Source organism: Camelus ferus, chromosome 7 (assembly GCF_009834535.1).
Source record: "Camelus ferus isolate YT-003-E chromosome 7, BCGSAC_Cfer_1.0, whole genome shotgun sequence".
Lineage (NCBI taxonomy): Eukaryota > Metazoa > Chordata > Mammalia > Artiodactyla > Camelidae > Camelus > Camelus ferus.
The window spans coordinates 35153070-35172472 of NC_045702.1; the positions used below are offsets into that span (position 1 = coordinate 35153070).

At 32.7% G+C, this 19403-nt stretch overlaps 1 long non-coding RNA gene and 2 other non-coding genes across 3 annotated transcripts in view; all 3 read right to left on the reverse strand.

Annotated features, from left to right (window-relative positions):
• The window catches only part of LOC116664884, a 668708-nt gene that overhangs the window by 77188 nt on the left and 572117 nt on the right, over window positions 1–19403 (reverse strand). The window lies entirely within an intron of this gene.
• Window positions 2737–2806, reverse strand: LOC116665115. Its single transcript, XR_004321687.1, has one exon. It is a non-coding gene; the product is annotated as a small nucleolar RNA U2-30 (small nucleolar RNA).
• LOC116665116 lies at window positions 2964–3040 on the reverse strand. Its single transcript, XR_004321688.1, has one exon. It is a non-coding gene; the product is annotated as a small nucleolar RNA U2-19 (small nucleolar RNA).

Sequence of the window (19403 nt, forward strand, 5' to 3'; positions counted from 1 at the left end):
TCTTACCTGGCACCCTAGTGCTCCAAGAGACTGCGGGGGAAACTGTCTGTGCTGTTGAAGGCTAAGCCAGAACTGTCATGGTGTCCCTACCGTGCTCTATTTGAAAAGGTAGCAGCAAAGTAAGCCCTGATCCTTGATGGGAGGAGTGTCAGTGCACTTGCAGTTATCCTTAATCTTGCACAATACATTATCAGCCCTAAGGTTACATTCAAAGCCTTAATAATTACCTTCTTTCCCTTAGCCGTCTGATTTAGAATAGCTAAGCTTTCTTAATCAATGTTTAATAGGAATATATATTAGTCTTGGGGACAATTCAGAGTTACTCACGTTGAAATAACTAAGGTGGTCTTTTTCATTCTATGTTTGTAAACTGTCAGATACACTTTAGCTTTATTTACACGTCCTGCTTAAAAAGATTTACATTTTTGGTTTTACTGTCTATTGTTATGTTGTAGGGTTTTGACATCATTGAGACTCAAATTCAAGTAGATTTCTTCTGAAAAGCCTTTTTCCACTGCTTGGGCTCACTGCATATTTTTTAAATGATTTGTGAGTAAACTATAGATAGTATGACTATATCTTATCAAAGTGAAATTAACAAGAAAGGGAAACAAAAGAAAGTATCATTTTTAAGTGACTATGCGATGTTGGGTATGTTGATAGTTATGTAGTAACCACTGGCAGATAATATACTTTATTTAATTGTGGCAAGAGAAGCTAATATATTATTAATATTAATATTAATATTATTATATTAGTTGGATTTTTACAAATCAAAAGAAAATGTCGCCTAAATTAGGAAAACGATAGTCAACCCAAGAATTATACCTCCAAACCCATATGTTTCCTGATTTTATGGAAGTGGGAGATAATCTTGGTTGGGCATTTATATGTGCTCTAGTCTCCATTCCAAGTTTTAGCCACTTTAAACAACACAAATGGTTAGAGGACTTGAAAAGTTCATGTGACTGCATTACCTGTATGTAAAACTAGTGTTAAAACAGGAATCTAGTCATGGTTTTAATGGTAAATGAAATAGAATAGATCAAATATTGCAAACAATTTTCAATATGGAGTCACTTTTCAGATGGATAATTTTAAATTTAATGAATGTGAAACAAACTATCTAAATATTTTATTACTAAAACTCAAACTCAGAAGTAAAAGAGATTATGCTGTGATATTTCTCTGACAGAAGAAAATCTTGGAAGCAGTTGTCAAAATCATATTTTCTCACATGAAAGGAAGTGAAACCACCACAGATACTAATAGTATCCAAGAAAAAAGTCAGGTGATTACCAAAGCTAATCAGCATTTCTAAAAACTCAGATAAATTTGAGACTATAATAGGATTACACTCTCTGCTACTCAAGCCATCAATATTTGCATATGAAACTGGTAAGGTTTAGAAATTGGGATAGCGCTACTAAGCCCAGATTTGTGTCAGTAACAGCTGGAACTTTTCTTGACTTTTCTTTCTGCAAAGAAAAAAATAGGAATTAAAAAAAAAGCCTCCTTCAAAGTAGTTGCTTTGAAATCTCGTGATTAGATGAGACTCAGTCTGATATCAAATCAGAGAGCGAGAAAGAGAAAGAGGGAGAGAAAATCATTTCAAGTGCTAATTATAGGAAGTTCAAAACTCAAGAAGAATAGCAGAATACTTTTAGGAAACTTATCTTTTAAAAAAATTCCAGTGTAACTAAAGTCACATGAGACAGAATTTAGGTAAAAGAAAATGTTTTCTTCTATAAAATAGAAAAGAAGGATGTTAGAAGACATTACATAAAAACACATATTATTGATTTAAGAATGCATACTTGGTAAAAATATATTAACACAGGATAGTGACAAAATAGAATAGCATGACATTCAACATTATGGATCCACTTCCCCATAGTTGAACAATTAAATTTCAGTAGCGCAGAATGATTTACTGTTTTTGATTGATGAGCATCGAAATGCTAAGTCTGATTGTGGAAGAGTTGATTGAGTTGACATGCCAAAATAGATCAACTTGACTGATTGCGCTGAGTGACTCTAACCAATTCTTCAGTAAAGCATTGTGCAAAAATAAAACGATTTCAGTATATCTTACTTGTTAAGTTTAAAAACCACACCTTTAACTCCCAGAGAGTCAATTCTAATCACATGAAAGAACTTTAGACTTTCCCTCTCTATTAAAGGAGCCACCAGCCATATGTGGCTATTTAAATTTAAACTTACATGAATTAAAATTAAATAAAATTAAGTTTGGAGTTCCTCAGTCGTATTAGTTCCATTTCAAGTGCCCAACAGTCCCATGTGGCTCATGGCTCCCATACTGGACAGTGCAGATATAGAACCTTTTAATCACAGCAGAGAGTTCTTTTGGACAGCACTGATCTAGAGAATTCCACTGGCTGAAATTAAGCTTTTGTGTATTAGAGACAATCTAATATTGTCTTGTAAGATCCTTCAAAGATACAATAATATAGAACGAAAGGTTATTGATATTACCATAGTTACAACTTTTGACAAATGGGATAAGTAAAAGATAAACAATAGACTTTTTTTTCTTAATTGGCTAAGAATAAAAATAAGCATAATTCTAACTAGTAGACTAGCCTATGGAAATAAGCACAACATAATTTGTAGTCAAATAAAATTGATGCATTCATGATGACTTTTAAAAAATCTGCAAGATTAACCAAACTTTAAATTTGGCCCTCTTCACTCTTTTTTTCACCCCCCAAATTCTGAGCTCGGATCAAGTGTAAAAACTGTCATAGTTATAATGGTCAGTAGTAAAAGCTTTTCATCATTGCTCAGAACTGATTAGCTTTTCACATACAAACCCACCAGGGCCCATTCTCATTTACCGGTCAACAAGTTAAGCCCTCAGTTATCCACTGTCACCTTTATACACACACACACCCCTACCCGACATAACCCCTTACTATTTTAAATGACTTTATACTTTTGCTTCTCAGAACTACAGAGATCATGCATCAGGTAGACTAGAAGTTCTGATACTCAGATTTGATTATTTTTATCACTGATCCACTTTAGTAAGAGCAGATCTCAGAAAACCTCTTCATTCTTGACTGAAGTGAATGTGAATTCAGCAAGTGACCTGATATTATCTTCTGTAGTTAAAAAAAATACTTTTTGACCCACCTTTATGAATCTATACAGTAAAAACTAAGGCCTTACTATAGAAGGAAGCTTATTTGGGATAATTTCTAGAGGTAAAAGCTTGGAAACAACGTAAGTGTACACCTATAAGGAAATAGTTGAATAACTATGGTACACTCATCATATAAAATTATACAGTTTTTTTAATGTGTTAGATCTTTCACCTTTCATGTGCAGAGATCACAAAGTACACAAACATGACTTTTAAGTAAAAAAAGTGAATGAAAAAACAAATACAGAAACACAAGAAGAATAAGGAAAGAATGAGGAAAAGCTATAATAATTGCCAAATGTAAAATCAAAAGTTAACTATATTAATATGCAATTTACATGAACACGAACAAAGTTGTGGAACATTATATACTACGCTTTTAATATTATTTAACTTGATAGTTAACAAAGGAGTTTACAGGAAAGTTATCAATTTTGTCTTTACATATTCTTGTATTGTTTCTCTTCTTCCATGGAGTACATATCACTTTGCAATTTAAAAATATTTAATTAAAAATAATTCATTGTGACTCTTCCATAAATAAGCCCATTCTGCAAATTAGGGATGGCAATAAATACTAATAGATTAGACTTAAACAGCACATCATAATTTTTAAAGTTACTTTCTTACATATTTGATTGTGACAAGGACATTGTGAGGGTGGTTGGGCAGAAAATGGTGCTTCCTTCTGAAAATGAATCTAGTTAATAAACGGTGGAGCCAGGATTAGCACCTGAGTGTTCTGAATCAGTGTTCCATCAGTTCACAGTATTACAGCTCCTCCAAAGAACATCCCCAAAGAAAAAATATATTTAGATGGAGAAATTAAGTCCTAAGACAGTTCGTATGTCAAGCCTTTCCAATTCTATTATTTTAGCACTTGTCTTCAGCATCATCCTCTCTTCTCCAACTAAAATCCCTTTTTAATGTTTCTAAATAAAAATAAGTTTGTAATTAGGATAAAAAGCATGAGTGTGAAGAATTATGATATGTTTATACTGAAGATGTATTTTTATGTATAAAAGAATGTTTATATGTTGGAAAATTATTTTTACTGAAATACAGTGTCCCTTGTTTTATTCATTTGCATCAAATAGTAGCACCCTTTTGAAGAGACGGTGCACAGATAAATTTCTGTGCATTGTTAAAGCCGGGAACATTCTTAGACATCAAGTATTAGAGTATAGCACAGCATCTCTTTCAAATGATAAAAATTAAAGGGGAAATGGTAAGCACTGGCAAAGCCAGAAGGGTACCGAAGGAAGTGTGATGGCAAATAGAGTAACATCATTTTTCACTTTCATTTTTCAGGTAAGGAAAACTTGTCTATGAAAAGTGAATTTAACTTACAAATAATGTGGTATAAATGTTTGAGGCCCTGTTTTGTTACAATAATGAGTAAACCAAGGTAGCTATATGCAATATTTAGCCAGAAGAGAAAAGTAACATTTTAAAATAGTAACTCGTGAAGAGCAGTGGAGGCATATATTATCTGTCATACAGAGTGAATCAGTTCAAACGTCAGAGAGCTTTTGTTTGTGCATTATGCTAAGCTGTATAGGGTTATCTGCTGTCTATTTTCAGTATTGATAAATAATGTCATTTTTTAAGTTGACGTCTTTGCAAAGAAAGGACACGGAACGCAACCTGTTTAGGATGTCAGTTGAAGAGGACTCCAGAATAACATTGTGCACTTTCCATACTTAAGCCTGCATTTCAGTTCAGCCTTTGTCTGTTTTCAGTGCAGGTTCCTATTTGCTTTTAGTCTCCACAGTAACTAGGCATATTAGGGAGCTCAGACACTTAAAATTTCATAAACCAGATGCTCTCTTACCCACAGGATTTCTGAAATCCTTCCGATGGGAAAAGTGGGCTGGAATCCAGGGCCAAAATCCCCGAGCTTAAATTGATCAAGACAGCAGAAAATAAAAGAAAAAGAGGATATTTGATTAACAACTCTCTGTGATTACTAAATCTAAAATCTTTTTTCCAAGTGATTGGCACCATTCAACACTCATTACATAAGTTTTGGTCTAAACTTTTCTTTGAGTTATTTTGTCCAAACATCTGTTTTTATAGGTGAGTATAACTCATGGTAAGGCATTTTTTAATCATACATTGGTTGGAGTTGAACATATAATGCCTCTTGAAAAATAAAAAGAGAGAAATGGTGACCTCATGAATAAGAGAAGAAAAAGAAAGTAATTTGCCCAAAGGAACATCTTATTAAGCTGTTTGGAGTGGGAGAACAATTGAGATTTTCACATGTTTATAGACAAACCAGTGTGGGTTCCTCAACTATAGGAAGGAAATTTTCATAGAGAAAATTTATCTCCAATTCCAAGGAGCCCAATATCATACCCTATGGAGCCATAAAACTAGCTAATAGAGATTTTCAAATTCAGATGATAACTTTGCAGGTACCAGTAGACAAGGGGAAAAGACCTAGAATCTTTCTTATAGGTTTTAAAGTTATTTACAGGTGACTTTAAAATGCAAGAGTAAAAGGTAAATTCTAATATCTCATGTGCTGAATTCACTGCCAAATTTTTATTTCTATAAGCATGAAAGAGATGTTTTATAAAATTACACAAATATTATACTAAAAGTTTAGTATCTACAGGATTGTCAGTTAATACTAAACATGTGGCAAGGACATTCAGTACTAATTAAGACTATGGAAAATTTTATCAGTATCTTTGGCTTTAACAATAAAATGTGAAATGATCTTTACTCTAAACAGTGCAATTCTACAATAACTTATTAGGGCTTATTGACTTAGATGTTAGGGTCCATCCTCCTTCTTTCATTGTTTATTGAGTCCTGGCGTTAGTTTGTCACTATCTGATGGAATTTGTCCACTCCAGCTTAAATATTCTGGGCGGATTCTGTGGCTGTCTAGACCTTTTCTGACTGTGGTTGCAGTATTAAGAATCTTTCAGTTAGTGGCCCTGAAAGACATTGGAGACACAGGAATTGACTCTCTGTTCCTATATTCCCTGAGACTGAGCTGCTGGTCAATTCTCTGGCAAGAGACAAGCATCATTTTCTCCTCCAATATATTCCTACTCTTACTCATCCTCAAGGATAAAATAAGAACGCCCACCTTTCCTGCCGAAGAACAAGGTAGGGGGAACGCAAGTCAACATAGTAATAGATATTTGTAGTTATTGTGAGGCTTTAATGTGTTTCCATGCCCGATGATTGCAAGCCATCTTATGAGGGAAATGAGCAGAGTTTGCATTGCTTTCTTGTTTCTTAATGCACTGCTAATTCTATTGCAGGTCAAATTAATTCAGTCTCTTTTATTCTATGCTTTAATTATGGAGACAAGCTATGTACATATGGATAAAACAACAATCCAATGCACAATATTTGAACATGCCATAGATTGGAATTGACAGTTATTGATAAAGTCTGTTAAGCTATCCCAATCATTCTAATTTCCCTTAGCATAATCAAAATATTTAAAAATATATTTTATAATTATGATTATTATTTGATTATTTCCTACACCCTTTATTGTTCCAAGATAACAGAGGCTTTTGTTTGTCTTATTTACTTGCCTGGTAATAATATGTATTCAAGAAATACTTATCAACTGAAAGAAAGGAAATATGAATGTGCTCTAGAAGAGCAAGATAAGATGCAACAATGGAGGAAAAAAAGGAGAGAATGAAATTTATTATAGCTGGAGGGATGTTTGAAGAGTAAAGATAGGAATGCTCATGGTGTGTTCAGAAGACCGTGATGAGATCAACCTGACTTGAGCAGAGGTTTTCACAAGAGAGCGTAAGGAGATAGAGTTGAAGAATTCATATGGAGCCAGATTACCAAGGGCTTTGAAAGTCAATTTAACTCTGATTGTATTCTGGGAATTAAGAGTAGAAGTAACATAGGGACCAGCAGAAACTTATCTCCCAGTTTTGGTAAAATGATTACCAACTATATAATACTGCTCATGAAGCAGAAGGAGAAAATGACATTAGTGCATAATCTTCATCTTATAGTAAATCCTCTGGCTAAATTTGGTACCAAAAATCCAGATTCATCAGAAGTCAAGACCTCGAACAAATTTCCAATATCCTGCAGCAGTAAAGGTAAAACTTTTTGGGAAAAAGAAAAAGAAAAAGAAGAAATGCATCATTAATATTTTCATATCACATTCCGTGGTTCATAATATACTTACGTTTCATGAGCAGTATTATATAGAAGTTTCAGAAATGCCTTCATCAATTCATTTTGCTTATGTTTTCTTTTAATGTAGGCAAATAATGCTATATGATTATATATATATGTTTACAGAATTATTTCAATAAGTATAAAATAAAATGTCTGTGATTACTGAGTATTGTGTCATAGGGTAATTCCTCTTCCTCCTGCTATACATTAAATAACCATGCACCTTTAAATCAGTGACATCTTACAGTTGATTAAATATGGTTTGTCCCAGGAATTGGGCTAAGAGATTTGTAAGTAATACTTTACTGCATCTAAATATCTAGTCTATACTACAGTCCATACTATACTTCAGATATGTAAAATGAATCACACATATCAAATTCATTTCCACAATCTTACATATAGTAAATAGAGGTTTCATTAGACCCCATATCTGTCTAATTCCAAGACCTGCTCTGAATCATCACCCAGTGAGCTTGGTAAATATGTAGTTTTCTGCACGATTTCCCAAGATATTCTGCTTCAGTAAGTAAAGTATAGATTTTGGAATATGCATTGTTAACAAAATATCTAAATTATAACAAAATATCTAAATTGATTTTTTAGCGGGCGTTTGCATACCTCACTAATGTTCTTCTTTATTAGCTGATGGTGAAACATAAAAAAGGAACTCAGTCAGTCTATTTGGGGCACAAAATCAATAGTAGACAGCAGGAAGGCAAACTGGAATTTAGTTCTCAAAGTTCCCTTGCAATTGTACAATACAGACCTCGGAGTCTGCTGGAAAAATAGTAAAACTTGAATGGCATCAGCTGTGAAGGTTAGACAGCCAATCAAATAACTGTTCCAGTAGATGTAGGTAGAGAGTATCAAGTATTTAACCAAGTCACCATGCATCAGAGTTTCAAAGATATTAAGAAGAATAAGTCTCACAATGTTTAAAAATGTTAAATAACTTATCAATTTGTTTTACAAATTAGTTACTAATGTTATATTAGTGTGTAATTAATGCTATATAATTGTATATATGTGCATATACATATATGTTTAAAAGAGTTCTTCCAGTTAGTATAAAATATAATGACTAAGTTCATGAAGATGGAATTGATGATATATAATTTCCTTTGAAAAGCAATATCCTATGTTACTCTGATATGTTAAATCATCAAGTTAGGCAAAAACAAAGCTTAAAATAATATTTTTTATACTTTAAGGTAAGATGACAGTTGAGCACACTTATCTAACTTCACTGTCTGTACTCCTAAAAAAAACTCATTAAAATTAGATTTTAATGAATTCAGAGGAACATTAGAGTGATATTCACAGAATAGAAATTGATTAATTGCTCTCACAAATAGTGTGGGCATAACTAGATGGGAGAAAGGAGACACTCTGCTTGCCTCCCTGATAAGACAAAGGAATATACTACATGAAAGTAAATGGGAGGAAACCTGAAAGAGCTTTACTTAGAAACCTTATCAACTAATAAATGCTAGACTCAGAAGAAGGTCATGGGGCACGTGCAACACCATCATTTCACTCACTCACTTTCAGGAAGCACGCCAGACAAAGGCAGTCACACTGAGTTTGGAATCTGTAGCAGAGCTTATACAAGCTTATTTTGCATGGATGGAAACACTAATTCCTTGCTACCACACAAAATGCAAAATTAATTGACACGGAAGCCAAGCTAATATTGGCCTCCGTTCTATGACCGACAAACTTCTGTGTTTCTAAATTAGCAATGTAAAGTTATGGACAAGCTAAACATTTCTGCTTTGTTTTGTTAGGACTGACTATTCGAACATGTTAAAACAAGAATGCAAGCAATTGGACAGAAATTATCTCAGTTTTCTACTGAAAAAGAAAAAAAAACTCTTTAAAAAATTTTTAAAGCCTCACTAAACATGAGAGAACACACTCTAATTAAATAGAAATAAACCTTTTTGTAAAGTCTCTAAAATTATTCTATGAACTAGAATGAGAAGAATAAAATAAATGTTAGAAAATCTGTAATCCTATTCTCAATGATATTCAAGAAGAAACAGCATTTATACAATTTATCAAAAGTCCCAATTAGGAAGCCTTTAAATAAGGAAAAACTGAGCGGAATTTTAAAAAGAAGTTAAAGCCAAAGTGGAAGCAAATACAGATTTGAAATTTTAAAACATGCTTCAATGAAATAGCAGTCTAACTAAAGACTTTTTCCATAATGAGAAGAAAAGGAAAAACAACATCAAATAATAAGAGATGAGATTTCAGAAGCATTTTTGTATTCATTAATGTAACATGGCTACTGGTACAGGAGTAAGAAAAAAGAATCTTCAAAGCACTGAAGAAATTACAAGTTACTTAATCTAGTAAAGACTGGAATTTAGAGAGGTAAGGAGAAAAATGAATCAATTTTTTTCCTGATAGCATTTGCTAAACCTAGTGAACTGGATCTCAGATTTTCTCATCTTTATGGGGCAAGAGGTTTGAAAATAAACCCAGGTGGAGACCAAAGACAGAGAATCCAATAGTAGATGCATCCACTCATAAGTCCAGAAGCCCAACAATCTAGACATATGTTTTTTAAAAAGACAACATTCAACTGAGTAAATTTTAAAGATCTTACCAGCTTTATTCAATGATTCATGAATTAAGAAGCATCCAATCTAGGAGATAAGAATTCTGAGTAGCTCTACAAAACCAAAGTCTTTTATAGGCAGAAGGGAGCAGGAACAAGGTAGTTATACTGGGCAAAAAAAGTGGGCTGGTTATTGCAAGGTTACGTTCCTTGAGGGTATGGCAGGGATCTATCAAGCAGAATACCTCACTAGTTCTGATCAGATGATTCCTGATTCCATTTCTGGGAGAGACCAAACTGTAATTAAGTCTCAGTTTGATGACATGGGGCTTAACCTAAGTGACTCCATTTTGGGTATGTTCTCTTATTTTTAAAAGATCCTAGAAGGAGACAAGTCATCCCGGATGTAAGGGCAGAGAATCAGGAAGGAGTGGGAGTGTTTTCTGTTCGAGGAATGATGGGACAGTCACATGCAACAATCTTCTGCTAAGAAAACCAGAAAATCTAGACAAAATATTTCAAAACCATCTCATTGAAACCATCTAAAAGTTACATAAGCAATATGAATGTTTTTAGCCATTATTTAGGAGAAATTTGAAGTCAAAAGAGGTAGAAAATGGCATTGAGTGCTGCTTTTCCACCATGTTGATTGGTGATATCAAAAGATGTGATCAGGAAGTTGAAAAGTTGAACAGAACTTTCCATAGTTTCATGCGGTTGAGTGAGGGGTGTGGGACAGAAACCAGGACCTGCCAATGAGGGGAAGTTCTTGTAAATAACCGATGTTTGGGAACTTAAAAGGCTACAAACTATAATTAAAATTGAACTGAAAATAAACCAGAGAGTAAAGGCTAGCTGTGAAAATTTAAAGTGCTGATTGTATTAATTAGATTTGTCATCTGCCTGTCAGAGAAGAAGCAAATCCTCTCTGGAGAAAGATAACATTATCCAGAAGCTCAAATGATCTCTAAAACATTTCACATGCATTGTTTGACTTATAAACAAAAATCACCAGGCATATATAACAGGACAAAATTTTAGTAAAAATAATAACAGCAACAACAACAAAGAGAAAAGAAAGACCACAGGAGAAGCATAAAGGAGATTATCTTATAAAACCTAAGTTGATTTAGTCAGAATATGAAAATACAAGGTAGAGAATTTTGGTACAGAAATGAAATATGTACCAAAAATCATTTAAATGTATTATAAATGCATGAAACAGTATCACCGGAGGTGGGGGAAGTGGTACTAACCTAAGTAACTTTGTAGATTAGTTGAGTTCCTAAGACTAAAGGCAAAGCAATTTTGCACAGTGCTTCACTCTACTTGATAAATTTGTTTCCTAGGGGTGCAAGTTAACAAGGATAAAACCACTATATACGTATACTGGAATGGAACGATTAAGTAAATGGATGGTGGGCAGTGAGACCTAGGTTTCTCAGTGTTGAAATGAGTAGCTACAGATAAGCAAAGGAATGTTATATGTGGAAACAGGCAACTATTTGGAATAGATAATTTGTAAACATCAGTATGGACTCGTGATTTAGTACACAGAGACAGGTGGTTACATGTAGAAACATTTATAAGCATGTGTATGTATGTGGGTTAGTATCCATGCATGTATTTCCTTGTTGTGTCAGCTGAGTGGGCCAAGAAGCAATGAGCACATCTAATACCCACCTCTTGGTTTCTAATGTCATCCTCTAATAAAAAGAATCAGTACTATCTGGAAAATATGGCTGATTCTAGGATGCGGCAGGAAATATAACAAGATGAGCCTGGTGTATCCTATAGTGCCAGAAACTACAGATATTTCTTCTCTCCCTAAAAATAGCACATGCACAATGATGGGGATATTCAAAGGGACATAAGAACCAACTGAAAGATGTACCAACAGTCAAAGCTGGAAGGCTTTGAACAACAAAATAAAAAAGCACTGTAGAATTATATACCATAGTATAAATAAATATTTGTGAGTCTCATACTGATACAAACGACTGAATTCAATGAGGAAGAACAGACAAACTTCCTATGCAAAAGAACTCTAAATAATCTTTGTCAGTACTCTGCCCTCAAAGGGGGTGAAGTGCCACTTCCCACTCATTATGTGTGGGCTGTGCATAGTGACTCCCTTCCAAAGAGAACACTGTGGGAAAGGGGTGGGGGGAAGCAACTTTTCAGTACAAACACCTGACACACACCACCTCAACTTCAAGGTTAACATCATCCTTAAGCCATGTTGGTAATGTATTCTTGATATAATGTAATGAGAATGACATCTTTCCTTTCTGGCCTTTCTTCCCAAAAAGCACAACCACAGTCTAATCATGTGAAAAGTAACTGAAAAATCCCACTTGCGGGACACTCTGCAGAATAACTGACCAGTACACCTCAAATGCAAAGGTCATCAAAAACAAGAAAATTTGGAGAGATTTTTCATTACCAAGAGAAGTCTAAAGAAACATGACAACTAATGTAATGCAGTGTCCTGTAACAGAAAAAAAATAGATAAAAATTAAGGCCATTTGAATTAAGTATGGATTTAGTTAATAATAATCTATCAGTATTATTTAATTGATTGTCTCACACCTACCATTCTAATATAGAATAATAATAATGGAGGAGACTGTGTGTGGAGGGTTTATAGGCATTCTCTGGTATCTTCCCAATTTTTCTGTAGATCTAAAACTGTTTCAAAAAATTTTCATAGTATACAAAAAATTAGAATGGACACAATATCATTTATATTATTAGTACTGAAATAGGATAAAATACATAAGTATAAATCTGACAAAATGTGCACAAGATCTATATACAAGAAAAATTACAAAACTGATGAAAAAAATCAATATAATTTATAGTATTAATAAAACAAATGAGAAAAACCATACAATCCTACAAAAATGCAAAAAAAGCATCTATCATGATTGAAAATTTCTCAAACACTTAGAACTACAATAGCAATCTCTTAAATTACTAAAATGTACATTAAAAAAAATAAACCAGCAAAACCAAGCTTAATAGTGAGATGTTAAAAGCCTTCCTCCTAAAACTGAGAATGAGAGCAATGTCCACTTTCATCTTAACTCAACACTGTGCTGCAAGTCAAGAAAAATAAAACAACACAAAACGTATAAAGATTGTTCATCGATGATATGACTGTGTAAATAGTCTTAAAATAGCTACAGGTAATCTATTTAACTGTAAGTGTATTCAGCAGTGATGTTGTATGCAAGGGTAACCAGAAAGTAAGTTTTTTTTTTTCATGATTACCCTAACTGCAAAGATTGTGACATACCTTCAAACAGCAATATTGCAAAAGTGAGGAATAAACTTGTTTTTATTAGTGAATCAGTAAATTAGGGGAAATATTAAAGATTTCATTTATCTTGGGGCCAGAACTATACAGATTAACCCTGTTTTTTCTGTTTTTTCAATCTTGAAAGAAAAGCGTTGTGTATTTGTTTGCTTGCTAGTTTGTTTTTCTATTGACTGTGAGATCCATTTACTCATAAAATCAGAACTAAAAGTGTTAGTTTCAATTCCACAAAGGAAAAGTGTTTGTATAACAAAATATAATTTCCTCAAATAAATTAAAAGGTAACAAACTATTAGAAAAATGGGGAAAGGAAATAATGTCAACTCTCAAGACAAAATCCAAACTGGTAAGTTAACATTTGAAATATGACCAACCCCATTAGCAACCAGAAATGCTCAAATGAAAAGTATAGTAAGATATTTTAAGATTGACAAAATTAAAAGACAAGGGATATCAAATGTGGTGAGAGTGCAGAGCAATGAGGTCTCTAACATGTTTCATATGAAGAGACATTTAACTATATCTATAAGGATGATATTTTAAAACAGTTACTCAGAAATCTCTCTTAGATATATATAACCTATCAAAAAGTCTCACATAGTCGCCCAAGAAGACATATGTAAGCATTTATAACACCATTGTTTGCAATCAAAAATAAAATTTTTGGACTAAATTTCCTCAGCAAGAAAATGCATATTAATACATATTCAAAAATGAAAGTATATAAAATTTAAATCAAAATATTAGAACAGTAGATAGATGGATGAATAGTGATAGATCAAAGATTGTAAAATATTAAATAAAATGTAGCAGAAGAGTATACAGACTATGATACCATTCATAAAAATAAATGTGTGCAGCAGTATTTATATATTTTATAGGGGCATAATGTGCTGGTTTTAAAATATGTCCACAAATTCTCTAAACACTTCAAAAGTTGGAGCCTAATTTCCCTCCCCTTAAACTGGCAGATTTATTAATCCAAACAATGTAGCACGAGTGTCAGTGTATGATTTCCAGGGCTGGAGCAGGAGGCCGTCTTGGCTTCTGCCATGATCTAGGGTCACTTAATGCAGGGAAAAATGGCCACCGTATCATAAGGACATTTAAGCTGCTCTGAGAAGAGGTCAACATGGAAATGACCATGAAAGGATTTAAAATCTCCCATCAACTACCAGCATCAACTTGCCAGGCATCTACTTGAAAGAAAATATGTTAATGTAATGCAACACATTAACAATTGTAATTCAACACATACAATTTAAATATTGGCAAGCTAGAATTAAAAGAGAATTTTATTACCTAAGATATGAATATTGGGATGCAGAATTCAAAATTGCAATTATCTTCAAACATGTTAATTATTTACAATGAAAAAATAAGAAAATTAATTTCCCATTTTCAGACATATGGAGGAATTAAATAAGTGGCCAATTAAATAAAAATTAACATACATAAATAATTTCCTATTTATGTACCATTTTTATCAAATAGAAAATGAATAAAAGTGTAAAAAAATGTGCAGTGAACACACAAAAAAACACTTTAAAACTCACAAATAACCCAAAAAATGATCATGTCTAAATGAAAAAGAAAAGCTATAAAACCTTCCTGAAAGTCATAAAAGAAGCCCTCAGTGAACTGAGAGAGAACATATTCCTGTAAGGGAGAACTCACTATTGTAAACATGACATTGCTCCTTCAATTACCCTATAAATCCCTACAGGACTTTTATGAAACTTGTCAAACCATCTTACAATGTATCTGGAACTGGAAATGTGCAATAATAGCCTAGTACATTCTCCTAGAAGAGAACAGTAAGCAGGAACTTCTGCCAGGTACCCAAATATACATGCATAACATTTAACACAAGGTGATATCATCAAAGGCATCTGTGAATTTTATCTTCCTGTACCCTGAACATGTGTGTTTTAAAGCTTTATTTTTCCCACTGATGCTTAAGGACTCAGCTGCCTTATCAACAAGTCCAAGTAGGTACTTTGACCAGCCTCAACATTGAAAAGCCCCTGTCTAGTATCATCCAAAACACAGGCATTATTTTCTTCTATTGCTTATCTGCTCTGCTCCCTCATTCGTTAATTGTTTGCCATCCCAAAGTCCTCCATTAAGAACCTGTTGTCTTCATTTTGCGGAGTCCTTCCCCACTTGCTTCCTATTAGAATCCTAAGAGAGCTTCTTCACCTAGAGGTGTGAGCATACAGTAGTGCAGCAAAATCCTGACAAAAGGAGACATGTGAAAGCTCTAATCTTAAAAGCTTCAAGTAGTTCTGCATCCCTACCTAAATTCTGCTAGAACTGGTTAGCGATGGCCTCCCTTTAAACAAAACGTTGTTAAGAATACAGTTCTCCAGTTTGGTGTATCTTACGCAAAGCTTTTACAAAAACTATAATCCAATGATGGATGTCACTACATAAAATGTAAAGGTTCCATGTAACCAAATGCACATAAATGAAGGTCACAAATGACACAACTAGAATAAACATATACAATATATAACAGAGGATCAGCATCCTTAATATGTAAGGAATTCCCATAAACTAATCAGAAAATGTAAACTACCAGTGGAAAACGTTTCAGTTAGAAAGAGACAATATACAGAAGAAGAATAAATTGCAAATATAATAAACCTTAAAATCGATCCTTAATATTACAAATAAACTAGGTAATTTTTTAATGCAGTGTATCTTTTAACTGATCATATTAAACAAAAAAGTAAATGATCATGAATGATGCTGATACAGGTAAGAAATTTGGTATTTTCAGACAGTATTATAAGAGTATAAGTTGATACATATATTTGGAAGTCCATTTGACAGAAACTATCAAGATCTAACATACTTCTAACTGCTAAATTAGCACTTCTCAGGATTTCTAAGCAAAGATACTTATGCAGTGATGTTCACTGGTGTATGGTTTGCAACAGCAAAATACTAGAAACTATCCCATTAAACTCCATTAATGAAAGAATTTCTAAATAATCTGTGGCACTTCAGTACCATGTATTATTATATGGCGATTAGAAATAAAATATACACACAGAAATGGACACATCATAAAGTCATGTTCTTGAGTAAGTCCGTTCGGAATAAAAAGTGAAAGGCCACGCACAGGCCTTCCACAGAAGCAACAGTCACGGTGGTTAACAGCACCAGCTCTGGAACCAGACTTTAATGCCACATTTCCTACTTACTTTAAGTGTGGTCTTGGCTGAGTTTAAATCTTACATTTCCTACTTACTTTAAGTGTGGTCTTGAGTGAGTCACCTTAACTTTCCCATGCCTACAGTTTTAATCTATAAGACCTAAGGGAAAATATTTAGCCCCAAATGTTGTCATTTCCTTTATGGCTCATTTTAGAATGTAAAACAAGTACTGAAGAACTTGCATTCTGAACTTGGAACATTGGACAAAATTCATGGACCAAAAGAAAACTCCTGCTGAATAAAAAGGGAAACAAAAGTCTGGAAACTTATTACAAACTGTATTAAACTGTTGTAAGTGATTATCTTGGAAAAGAAGCATCAAATCTTTAATCTGTTTAATCTGTCTTTGAACTTTATTTTATAAGTATATATAATCAAATAATGTGTAATTTGCTTCGATTTTTTAATGAAGGAAGAAAAATAAATCATAAAAAATGAGCAGCAAGTAAACAGGATGGAATTTACTACTGCAGAAGGTTCTTATTTTGTTCTGTCATACCATTTTTTTTTGTCCATTGACTATGGTTTGACTGTTGAGGAGTGAAGTTTATAATATATTATATGGCTCTTGTATATATTCAGATGCTTAATTCATTCAGTTGCAGAATGATTTTATCGGAAGGATTTCAAAGCCCATTCCAAGCTCATCTAATTCACTAAATAATGTGGGTTAATTTATCATTTCTCTAGTCTACAAATTTAACACTTAGAGTTAAATTTTTTTTCTAAAGAAAGAGGGCTCATGACTTTGTATATGTTTGGAGAATCCAATTATAAAGATTGTTGGCTAGTTGCTTCTTTTATTTATAAAGGCTCAAACAATAAAAACTAAAGTTTTTCAAAAGAAACTTCAAAGAACTAACAAGTGGCTATATTTGTGCTCATTAAAAAAATTTTTTTTACAAATATAGGCACTTCCATATTTTAAACTCTCAATTCTCTGATAAAGCATGACCAATACATGAATTATCCAACTACACTATAAAGATATGTACTAGGGACTTATGGCATTAGTGGACCAGAAATATAAAACAGTTTCCCTTATAAACTGAATGTTATTACATGTTTAAGTTAAAATTTTCAGCTGCCTAATGAAAATCTTTACCATTTTAACTCCCCTTATAAGAATGTATATGAACACCGTATGGGTTTTTATTAATATGCAATAAGCTGAATTAAAATTGCTTTTAAATGTAATGTTTTTTTCTTAACAAGTAGAGTTATAGCAGAGATTATCAATTCAAACACATTAGTACACATTACTAAATCTTACAAAGCCCAAAACATTATGGTCTCTTTGAAGAATAAATATATTAAAATGTTTTGTTTCATGCAGTATTTTGGTACAGGAAAGCAATATAAAATCTTAAGATGTCAGAACAGTTTCATGAAAGTATTTGAAACCTGAAAATTGGAAATTAAAGATGGTTTATAATTAATGACATAAAAATAGAATATACTAAGGTATTATCATCTTCATGAAATATTTACCAAATTGAACATGGTTAGACATGATTAATAACATTAAATTAAGCTAATCTTATTAGCATATTTTGTTTTCAATTAAAATAAATGAATATGAATGTGTAAAGATGATGTTAAAATAATCACTTTTCTTTTTAAGTCAATGCATTGAATAATATGTTCTTTATACATCCTACCTTCTGTCACGTAATGTATACTTGAGAATTTATAGTTCCTCTTCAGTTCTGTCTACCACTTTAATTCCATTCACCTATAACCTTCATGAAGGCAGAAGTGTTGTCTCTCTCTTTCACATTATCTCTAATGTCTGCAATTGCCCTATGCACTGTGTATTCGGTATCCATTAATTGCATGAATAAAGCCTTTTTCCTGCTTTTATTCCTTTTTTACATATTTTATTACTAATCACATATTTCATTTATTTTGTTTCCCTCATTCCTCTAATATCCAAATTTGTTGATAAGTGTTCTGACCATAACTTAACATCAATCCTGCTTATTTTAGCAACTTCCATTTTAATGTTCATGTCTAGTACTGACATAGTATAACTTGTTCAGTCATTCTCCACTAAATCCAATCCCTAGGCTAACCCACAGACACCATTCCCTCCATGAAACATGCTAATTTACGCCCATGGCCAGTTCTCCAGAACATTTCTGCTCCCATCAACATTTCCCTGAAATCGGTTGCATTTGTTCTCAGTAAAGACTATGCCATAATTCTTGTTACTATAATTCTCTAATATAATTTTGTATTTTATTAACCATGAGTGTAAAACAGGGAATTTTTTTTCAGGTTAAATCCATGTTTTGATTTGGCTTGAAAATATCAATAAAAGAGTTACTAAAAATAATTTACTTTTGAGTTATGGCTGAGGAAAGAGTGCGACAAAAAATTAATGATCTAGAAAAATTGTGCAATTTACAGCACATAAACTTAGTATTTATCTCTTCTTTAAATAAACAAATGTGGAAATCACAGATAATGTATTCTAGATGTGATGTATGAAAGCAAAACAATAAAAATTCTAACAAATTTATCCATAATTACAGAAAAGGACTGTTTCTTTATTACAGAATTTACAAGTGCATACAATTTAAGAATTTATGTGTTTTTAGATTAAATGAACTACTTATATATGCATAATTTTTATCCTTTCCAACTTTATACAATATTTTAAAATTATTATCAATTACAAATGATTATTCCTGAGTCCACTTACAGTAAGTCTCTTAACTACATAGGAAACATTCTTCATCTCATACAAGGTGAATATTTCCTTTACATGTAGCATTGTTAGTGATGGCATTTGATTCAATAGCCCATATTTTTATTTACTCTGATCACTTCCCTCATCTCCATGCAAAAGCATTTGTTCCATTCCAATAAATGTACTAAAATAAACTTTTAAGTTATGCTTAATCAATTAATAATAATTGAAATGAAAAAACATCA